At 30.5% G+C, this 7,362-nt stretch overlaps 1 long non-coding RNA gene across 2 annotated transcripts in view; it reads right to left on the bottom strand.

Moving 5' to 3' along the window:
- Positions 1-3,479: 3,479 nt before the first annotated feature.
- LOC147076532 (uncharacterized) overlaps positions 3,480-7,362 on the bottom strand; it is a 75,415-nt gene continuing 71,532 nt past the window's right edge. Inside the window, exon 3 of one of the 2 annotated variants that reach the window (XR_015069312.1) lies at positions 3,480-5,718. This is a non-coding gene — a long non-coding RNA (uncharacterized LOC147076532). The remainder of the gene's footprint in view (positions 5,719-7,362) is intronic. The other variant, XR_015069311.1, reaches the window with a different exon arrangement.

Genomic DNA, 7,362 nt, shown 5'->3' with positions numbered 1-7,362 from the left:
GGCGCCATAGTTTTCCCTTTGGGATGGATTTTCATTTACGTCAGACATTTCGCTGATTTGTCAGTTTTACGATTTGCATGTCGTCACTGCCAATACAAAATTGGATTCATATGCGTAGTCTATTTTGGAGTCTGGCCTTCACAATATCACCTGACATTACTTCAGGCTGCTAGGCCTAGCAGAGCTCCTGGCAATCGCCGATTGCTACCAATGACATTTTAATTTTAATACAAAATATATGTGTAGGTATGTGCATTTATATATGATAAATAATTATACATCTCATTCATTCGCAATATCAATATACAGCAATATTATGTGATTATTATTAAAAGCGATCCAATATATCCAAATATTAATCTCTTTAGAGTCCCATTTACATAATAGAAAAAGGTTAGTAGCATTAAAAACAAATTTAAACATTGTTTTGTTTCATTGTCAATAAAAAATAAATGCTTGCAGCCATAGAATAATATTTAAAAATCAAATTTTTAATTCAAAATTAACCTTAACTAATATAGTTTGTCTGTGCGGGACATTTATATCGAGACAAATGTTGATAAATAAGAAAACAATACATATTATATCTGAGAGGAATAGCCCAATTTTGATAATAATAGATATGAATTTATAAAACCTAAAAATGTGGAATCAACTTAAAGAGGCCTTCATCCAGCAGTGGATTGACGACGATAATGACGATATAAATAGGTAGGTATATAAAATCACAAATTAAAAATAAATATAGCTGTTTATATGACTAAGAAGAGTAGAATTAGGTTGGCATAACCTTCATCCAGCAGTGGATTGATCTTGGTTGATGACGATATTATGAATGGGTAAATATAATATCAGCAATTTTGATAAATATAGCAATTCATATGATCGACAGAAATACAAACAACTTAGAAAGGCCTTCATCCACCAGTGGATTGATTCAAGCTCATGATGGTAATGGCAATAAAAATAGATATATATAATATCACCGATTTTGATAAATATAGCAATTCAAATGACATAAAGGAGTAGAATCAGGCATGGGAGGTCTTTATCCAGCAGTGGATTAGTTCAGGTCGATGATGATAAGGACGATAGAAATAGGTATAATATCACAAATTCGGTACACCTGATTTGTCAGTTTTACGATTTGCATGTCGTCACTGCCATTCAAATTTGGAGTCATATGCGTAGTCTATTTTGGAGTCAGGCCTTCACAATATCACCTGACACCACTTCAGGCTGCTAGGCCTAGCAGGACAGCTGACAATCGCCGATTGCTACCAATGACATTTTAATTTTAATACAATATAATAGTATGTGTAGGTATGTGATTTAAATATGATAAATAATTATGCATCTCATTCATTCGAATATACAGCAATATTATGTGATTGTCATAAAAAGCGATCCAATATATCCACATATTAATCTCTTTCGGGTCCCATTTACACAATAGAAAAAAGGTTAGTAGCATAAAAAACAAATTTAAACATTGTTTTGTTTCATTGTCAATAAAAAATAAATGATTGCAGCCATAGAATAATATTTAAAAAATCAAATTTTGAATTCAAAATTAACCTTAACCAATATAGTTTCCCGGTGCGGGACATTCATATTGAGACAAATGTTGATAAATAATAAAGCAATACATATTATATCTGAGAGGAATAGACCAATTATGATAAAAATAGGAATTTATAAAACCTAAAAATGTGGATTAAGCTTAAAGAGGCCTTCATCCAGCAGTGGATTGATGACGATAATGCGATATAAATAGGTAGGTATATAAAATCACAAATTTAAAAAAATATAGCAGTTTATATGACTAAGAAGAGTAGAATTAGGTTGGCATAACCTTCATCCAGCAGTGGTTTGATCTTGGTTGATGGTGATAATGACGATATTATGAATGGGTAAATATAATATCAGCAATTTTGATAAATATAGCAATTCATATGATCGACAGAAATACAAACAAATTAGAAAGGCCTTCATCCATCAGTGGATTGATTCAGGCTCATGATGCTAATGTCAATATAAATAGATATAATATAATATCACCAATTTTGATACATACAGCAATTCAAATGACATAAAGGAGTAGAATCAGGCATGGGAGGCCTTTATCCAGCAGTGGTTTGTTCAGGTCGATGATGATAAGGACGTTATAAATAGGTATAATATCACAAATTCGTTAAACCTATAGTAGTAGAATCAGGTAGCGGAACCCTTCATCCAGCAGTGGATTGATTGTGGTTGATGATGGTGACGATATGAATATGTCGATAAATGTAATATCACCGATTTTGATAAATACAGCAATTCATATGACAGAAAGGAGTATAATCAGACTATGGGAGGCCTTTATCCAGCAGTGGATTGGTTCAGGTAGATGATGATAAAGATGATAGAAATAGGTATAATAACACAAATTCGTTAAACCGATAGTCGTAGAATCACGTTGCGGAACCCATTGATGATGATGATGATGAAATTCAAAACTGTCAAGAATACAATCAACGTAGAGAGGCCTTCATCCAGCAGTGGATTTAATTAGGCTCGTGATAATAATGGCATTATAAATATAGATAGGTAGATAGTATAATATCACTGATTTTGATGAATATAATAATTCATGTGTAAGTAAGGAGTAGAATAAGGATGAGGAGGCCTTCATCCAGCAGTGGATAGGTCAAGATTGGTGATGATAAGGATGATAAAAATATGTAGATATTATATAATATCACACATTTTGTTAACTATAACAATTCGTATTAATTTCTTTCATTGTTTACAATGGCAACTTAATATGACCATATCTATGGAAATTAGTAGCCTAGGTAATTATTCAATAAAAAAATAGTGCGTAAACAGCCACAAAGAAGTATTTAAAAAAAATCTAATTTGTTATTAATTAATAGAAAACTCATCTTACAATAAAAATGTCTTGATTGATATTGATTATTTAACATGCTTATAGAAATGTCACATTTTTTGATTAATTCTGCAAATTCTAAATTTGAATTCTGCACTTCAAATGAACTTGTTTTGCGAAAGAAAACAAATGACAATCTAAGTCTATTAGTTTGACAGATAAAAAGCAGTGACATGGTTTTAGATTATATTTTCGTAGTAATTAGTGAGGAAATATGTATTTATTTTGTGTTAAAACCCATCGTACGCCAATGTGCTGCTTACAGATTTTAATAGATTTGTGGAATATTAATTGTGATTTGTGAAATTTCGATTAAACAGAAAGTATTAAGCGACATTATAATCAATTTGCGATAGATAGACAATAAAGTAGCGAAAATGTATGGTGACGGATGTAAAACGCGATTTAAAAATGATTTTATCTGTGATTGTGTCGAGTTTTATCAGATTGTGCCCGATTCAAATGGAAGTAGATTCGGGACTCCAATAATTGAAGTGAATTCCTTTAATAATCAACAACGTGGTATTTAAATAAAAAAGTCGGTGCGTTTTCCAAAATCTCTTACGATAATAATATATAGGAGATTATCGTACAATAATTGTGTTAGGTATATCAGTAAATACATAATATTATAAAATCATATTGATAATACAAATACATGTAAATATGTGCATTTAGTTCATACTCGTACATTATTATGTATATGTATTTCATAATTTATCAAACAAAAAAATACGACACCCGCGGGACTTGAATCTATAACTGCTGGATTCCCGCCAGTATGCTTTTTTCAATAAAGCTACGGGCATCTTAGTTAATTATGATGATTTTATCTAGTGGTTGTTACATAAAAGGCTTATCGAATTGCGTTATATATAATGTTGGCTATCGGTTTTAGTACAAAATGATTTTTCTTGTGTATATATGCATGAGATATTTTTAAATTATGTTTATTTCAATATAAAGAGAGTTACATTCCCTAATCTTGTATCCCATTTGTAGAAAAAAAAAGGTTGAACATATTAAATTGCCAGATTTAAATGGGTCTTTGCCAGCATGTCATGTTATGTAAATTTGTATAACTAGATTTTATACATAAATAATGGCATGCACCTCAAATAAATGGTCTTTCACAAGAATAAATAATTTATTGTGATTTCATGGGACCCGGGGTAATTAAATGAAAAATTACATTGAGAAATTTAAAAGGGTTTTTCACTGGGATGCGTTTCATTTTCAGTAAATTCAGTGAAGGGATGTTAAACAAGAGGATTTAATTGCATTTAACATAACACGTAGTTATTTTTCACTAGAATGAGTCGTTTTGTGTGATTTCATCCGACTAGATTTTATACACGAGTAACCACATTGATCACATTTCAATGGCTTCTCATTTGAATGAGTCATTTTGTGTGATTTCATGTTTTCAGATGTTATACACGAGTAATCACATTGATCACATATGGCTTCTCACTTGAATGAGTCATTTTGTGTGATTTCAAGTTTCCAGATGTTATACAAGAGTAATCACATCGATCACATTTAAATGGCTTCTCATTTGAATGAGTCATTTTGTGTGATTTCATGTTTCCAGATGCTATACACGAGTAATTACATTGATCACATTTCAATGGCTTCTCATCAGAATGAGTCATTTTGTGTGATTTCATCCGACTAGATTTTATACACGAGTAACCACATTGATCACATTTAAATGGCTTCTCATCAGAATGAGCCATTATGTGGTATTTCATGTTTCCAGATGTTATACACGAGTAGTCACATTGATGACATTTCAATGGCTTCTCATTTGAATGAGTCATTTTGTGTGATTTCATGTTTCCAGATGTTATACACGAGTAATCACATTGATCACATATAAATCGCTTCTCATTTGAATGAGTCATTTTGTGTGATTTCATGTTTCCAGATGTTATACAAGAGTAATCACATCGATCACATTTAAATGGCTTCTCATTTGAGTGAGTCATTTTGTGTGATTTCATGTTTCCAGATGCTATACACGAGTAATCACATTGCTCACATTTTAATGGCTTCTCATTTGAATGAGTCATTTTGTGTGATGTCATGCTTCCAGATGTAATACAAGAGTAATCACACTGCTGACATTTAAATGGCTTTATACCAGTATGCGTCTTTATATGTAATTTCATACTATTAGATGTTTTACAAGAATAATTACAATGATCACATTTAAATGGTTTTATACTAGAATGAGTCATCTTGTGTGATTTCATGTTTCCAGATGTTATACACGAGTAATCACATTGCTGACATTTAAATGGCTTTATACCAGTATGTGTCATTAAATGTAATTTCAAATGACTAGATGTTACACATGAGTAATCACATTGATCACATTTAAATAGCTTTATACCAGTATGTGTCATTTTATGTCGTTTCATGTTACCAGATTTTATACATGAGTAATCACATTGATCACATTTAAATGGCTTTTCTCCGGAATGCAGAAATTTAATTTGTTTCGTGTCACTAGAATAATTAGATTCAACGCTTTTAAATGGCGTTTGACAAGAAAAATTGCTTTTACTACGTTTACATTGTTTTACATCCATACTAGTGATTTCGTGGAATATATTTTTTTCGGGTATTGATTTAGTAACATTACGTTTAATTGCGCCACGTGTTTTTTTTAAACTTTTCTTGTATTCCTCAAGTTCTTTTTTAACATCTCGTTCGTCGATTTGTATTATGTCATCAATTTTCTCTTCTTCCGACGATTTGAGATTTGCTGCGTTATCCTAAAAAAACATTTATAATATAATTATTAGCACCACACGATCTACACAACGTAACCATCGTTTAAACTTTCATCAGCATGTTAATAATTATCTACTGAAGTTACGCAGATTCCTATAGATCTACCATCGTAAATTGGCAGCCGGTCGAATTTGAAACTAAAATTGTCTATCGAGGATAAATTTGTCACAAATGCCATTTAATTTTACAACATGTTTCTCGAATTATGGATTACGCTTGCGTTTATTTAGCTCTCATGGCGTCAAAATATCAAAATCACATTATATTTAGTGGTGATAAATAAAATATACCTACCTATTAAAAAAAGAGATCAAAAAGTGAAAAAAGCTTTTTCCTTAATTAAGGAATGTACCTAATACATAATTTTATATTTGATATAGTATTTTATAATCGAATGAGTGTTTGTTGCTAATTTAGGTAGGTACGCTATTTTTCTTGCTCGCAAGATTTTTATTGTTTGTACATTTGAAAACATAAAGAGCATTTTAGATTATTAATAAACGAATGTGACCTTTTAATATTTGACATTATTCGATAGCTACTTAGCACCAATTATTTGGTAAGTATTTAAAGTAAGCTATATTTTAATATAATCAACAACGAATTATGTCTCCACGAAGAAATTAATGTAGACATCCGAAAATAACTCCGGGCGATTGGGCGTTATGACAAATTTATTCCAGACTGAGTCAAATGTTTACATTTTGAAACGTCAGTGTGCAGGATTCGGGGTATATATTTTGTTTTTGAAAATACAGAAGAAATAAGTATAGTGCATAATGGCAAGTAGTTCTAAAACAGTTCGTGGAAATGTCAGAGACATCATTCTAAAAGTATGGCAATTTTGCGATGACGAAAAAGGACAAAACGAAATGATTATTTATATCGATAATGGAATACAACGGCAAGTCGCCATGACAGTTGTTCAGTGTTACCAAGTTGCATTTATATTACAACGCAAGTAATTTCTTATTTTTAAGTTTTAAGTTATGATATAAATAAAAATTAATGTCGGATAGCAATATAAATGAATGCTTACTTATTATTTGTGTATGTAAACGGATTTATAAAGAAATTTAGTGTATTAATTAAACTGACATTTACAAGTTGTAATTCCATAATATGACCTCGACTGGTTTTATTTTTACTGTAAATGGTCCTAAGAGTGACACAGAATCGGATGATAGTCTATCTGGAATTGAACCATTATAGTAGTTATATAATTTCTACATTGTTTGTGTAATTTATAGTTATCGGGTTTCATTTAAAATTCCATTTATGTTGATACTATTTTACTGTCTTTAGAGTTAATTTAATTTACTTTCGCTTTTTTATTATATTTTTTTCCATGACTAAAATATACACCAATTTCTGATTTTTCCAACTATGCATTTCTTCCTCATGGTTATAAAAGAAGTAACACGTTTTTATTTTGATTGTGTTAATTTTTTATTTTAATAATATTTGTACCTATATCTACTACCAATAAAAAAATATAAAATACCATTTTTTGTTAGTTATGGCAACATTCTCAATGTCATACTAGCGCCCTCGCTGAAATGCCAATTTATGATGGTAGATCTATAGTTGAGCTAAACGATGCGAAAATAATGTTAAAAACTTTG

Source organism: Rhyacophila brunnea, unplaced genomic scaffold (genome assembly GCF_057557595.1).
Source record: "Rhyacophila brunnea isolate RB1 unplaced genomic scaffold, BYU_Rbru_1.0 scaffold_13, whole genome shotgun sequence".
Classification (NCBI taxonomy): Eukaryota; Metazoa; Arthropoda; class Insecta; order Trichoptera; family Rhyacophilidae; genus Rhyacophila; species Rhyacophila brunnea.
Note: the sequence above shows the minus strand (reverse complement) of the source record. Positions and strands in the feature narration are given on the sequence as shown.